Below are 4,205 nucleotides of genomic sequence, written 5' to 3' on the forward strand. Positions count from 1 at the left end.
ATGTGTGATTTTATCGATAAAAACGTTTTAATTGCGTATGCATGTTCACTTTGAGCAAATTGTGAGCACTGGTTGGGGAAATCTTCGGTAGATTGGGCAAATCGCTAATTGGGCCCCAATTGGGTAAAAATTATAGCCAAATTGGGAAAAACTTTTGGCTCTGATCGGGCAACTTCAAAAAATTTCCAGCATGGAAATTTTGTCATAATGGCCAACAATTTTTGTGCCCTCAACCGGCACGAAAATCTGCAGCATCATATAAGTGAATTTTCAGAAAAAAACTCATAATTCGAAAATGACGAATTTTAGCATATTGCTACACTTACTGAAAATAGTTTATACTATTCCCTAATAACCAAAAAAGTTTGAGAGAAAAAACAGATGTGGCAATTTGGAAAAAATCAATTTGAAAAAAAATTTTTTTTGTTTATAAACAATAATTAATTATTAATAAAAAATTACTGATGTTTAGTTCACTAGATCGATTCAGTAGATCAATATCTGCAATTAAAAAAAAAAAAATCGTTAAAATCCTTGCTTTTTTGCGGCAGTTATAAGCGATTTCATCAAAAGTTGCTATTAAGAGAGGAAAAAATAAGCGTTCGTACTCAAAAAGAAAAAAATACATTATTCGAAAAATTCGCGTTTCTGAGCAAAAAGAAAAAATACGTGTCTCCTTAAATTGTTCAAGGAACAATTCCTGTGAGTTTTATCGCAAACTTAAATTCACTTTCCCCCGGCCTGGGTGATTTGAGATGGAATGAGCCATTGATATTTTTAAGGACCACCTTAATGTACATTCATATATGTATGTATGCTTATTTACAAAAATTTTTGACGAATAAGTTCATATCACAATTGGTAAAATACTTTTCCTATAATGGTTTTAAAGAATACAAACAAATTAGCCATTGGGAGAAATTTTGTACATAAAAACCTTTTTGTTTAGCAGTATGTACATTCATTTATGTATGTAACTGTGCTTATTCATATGTATGTACATATAAATATGTAGCATATGCTGCAGTAGCATTAAAAGTATAAAAGCTCATGCAATTTACCATATCAACATATAACCTGTCGACTATACACCGAAAAAATGACAAAAAATTATAGCGCAATACTGATCCTTTTACTTCTGGCTCTTATCACAGTAGATGGTAAGTTCAAATTAGCGGATTAATTGGCATACAAAAGAAATATAAATGTTTTTTTATTAAATCGTATAATCGATTTTTTATTTTTAGCTCAAGTCTCAAGAGCATGTCTCAAGATACCGATAAAAACATCTATAGGCCAAAGGTTATGCGAAAGACAGTGTCCACCCACTCGTACTCCGATCAAATGCGCAACTTCACGTTTGCCTATAACCATCAGAATATGTCCTCCATTTTGCTGTCGCATTGGTGATGGCTGTCGCAGACTTTAGCGATTATAATTTTAGAAAAATTGTGTAGTATTAATATGAAATTGTTATATACGTATGTATAAATAAATGCACATTAATTAAGTGTATACTTCAAAAATATTTTACAGAGTTTTTTATTATTATATTAATTTTTAAACATTTTTTCAAAAAGATGTTGCATTTTTTACATTTGATATTTACTATAATTTTCAATACAATGAAACTTCGAAGTCGCTAAAGAAATCCTGAAGTTATTGCAATAAAACAAACATTTATTACAACTAACTTCCAGTATTTTATATAGAACTAAATAATATAATGCGAGAAGGGATTTTTTTGTCCAGGTCATCAGATCTGCACCGTTCGTTCGATTTACCAGAATGAGGTGTCAAAGGGCTTGGGCTGTAGAAGTGCAATAAGGTTTAAGCTTTCAAACTATTTACTAATCAATGCCATTAGAGGTGTCTAAGCAAAGGGCGTTGCAATAAGATTTCACTTTTTTGAAAAGAGTTGCCAACCGTTAGGAAAGTAAGCTCAAATTATTAAACAATTTAAATCAAGTGTTAAATGTTATGTGCATCAACCAAATTGGTTTTGAAAAGACTTTACATGTTAACTATATGTAGGAGAGTTACCACATGTTTAAAAAATCTAATTCCATTGGGTTTTTTTAGTGTCAAGGTGTTAGGAACACCGCATTCTAGAAGCTTATATTAAAAAAATTAAGGGAAATAAAATGATGCAAGTCCTTCATAAGCCTGAAAATATATTTTACCGTAAAGTATATGGGAATAACGGTAGTCGTATGCTTCACGCTTTGTTAAAAAAAGGTGGTAGTACTTTTAGGCAGTCCGCACATTAGGCGCTTAATCAAGGTAGTGCACACGTTTCGGCATAATAAAGCATGATACTTCTGTGCCGAACCCACACTGCAAAAAGTGGGAGTTGATTAAATAATAGTAAATAATTGCGCTTCTTTATAACCAAAACGTTTCAAATACAGGGTGATTCACTAGAGTCAGTAGATTCAGTAGTGATACAGTAGACTACCTGCCCTAAGCTCGATTGACAAACCAGCCGAATTTGCTTCCGCGGTACACCGCACCTATATCAACTTTAACAAACCTCAGTGGCAGGTCCTCGCGAATGTTACCGAGGCCACATTCGGCGTCCTACGCACACCAAAAGACGTTCATGCTGCCGAATGCTAATTCCACAAGGTTGTCACTCCCGCCGCATCACGGTTCATTCCTGCTGCATGCATTGTGGAAACTCGCTCGAATTTCTCAGCCGAAGCGGTGTTCTAACGAATGAGAATGACCACCTTCGGCACGTCGATTCCGCGACAGCGTTATGACAGAGTGGAGCGATGCGCGAACTATTGTTTGCCAGTAATTCACATTGCACCTTCCGGTGAACAATGCCAAGCGTCGAATGGCCAGAAGGCTGCAAAAACTGCTTAAACTTAGCGGTGTCTTGTTTTCACCAGCGGCGAGGTCCAGGTGGTCATCGGGAAGGCGAAAGCCTTCAAAGATATTGGTCTCGACGAAATATGCATGTTGATGCTGAAAACATTGGGTCCAATGGGAGTAGATCAACTCACCAAGGTCCTCAGTATAAGAGAACAACCCTAGTAGCGTTGGACTTGCAAAAACGCATTTGACACCGTCTGCCATTCCACGCTACTAAATAGTAGACATAGATCATCTCGTACCTTTCCATACTTTCCAGCTTATTTACTGCAAGGAGTCTATCCTTCTCCCCTAAGAAATCCTAAGCAATAATTTTTAATACCTGGACAAAAGGGATCCGGTTACAGGCAGCCACGTCGACAGCTTGCCAATTCCGATTGTGAATAGCCCGAAAATCTTCGAAGTAACCTTCAACAATCTGCTCTATTTCTCAGCGCATGAAACCGCAATTGGACCACAAGGAGACCGTCACCACTTACACCACCAACTCTCGCCCTGTGAATGCCGTCATTGACTATGTACATAGAAAGACCCACGTGACTCTGCCTCAATTACTATTTAAACTGTTACTTATCCAGACTAGACCCCATACATTTGGTAATGTATGTCCGGCATATGAAGGTTCTTCTAACGACCTCTTCACATGCCCACTCAATGGTCCGGTCACGTCAAAACAGTACCCCTCCTTGGCCTACTTTTAGTTGAACTTGACCATTATGATTCTAGGCAGGCCCAACTAAGTTCAGGGGGATCAAAGGACGAGATATGTTAGAGTCGTAGGGTTCAATTCTGGATTGGCATGAGTTTAGTTTAATATACATTGATATATACATATGTGTTTTCCAAGACAGTCCGACTCTATAGTCTGCAACAGGTGACTTTGCGAGTATCATTAAAGGTCAGTCTATAGTCAGTTGGGCGTGGAGGTCATAAAATGCATACATATATGTATTCTAGGACAACGCTAGTCTGCGCTCAGATACATATGCTCACTAATGTGAGACAGAGGCGGTGGCCAAAATATATACATTATTTCTATACATGCACGTATGTTTGCATGAATGTGCCAATGAAAAAATTTAACAGCTGTCATAATAAATGAGATCGACGATAACTTCCTCACTTTTGTGAGGAATTCTTCGAATGGTATTTTTCGCTATCTTGAAAGGCGGGGCATTTTTTGTTTCCTGGTTATTACGACAAATTTTCTGGTTAGCAAAGCAGGAAATTAACCAGTAGTTATTCATTACTTTATCCCAATCAATGCAGGTACAGTGAAACAATTGCTTTAACATTATGTAAAGTCGAAAAGTTGATAAAACAAA

This window comes from Rhagoletis zephyria, unplaced genomic scaffold (assembly GCF_001687245.7).
Source record: "Rhagoletis zephyria isolate East Lansing unplaced genomic scaffold, Rhagoletis_zephyria_1.1 Rzeph_scaffold_04906, whole genome shotgun sequence".
Classification (NCBI taxonomy): Eukaryota; Metazoa; Arthropoda; class Insecta; order Diptera; family Tephritidae; genus Rhagoletis; species Rhagoletis zephyria.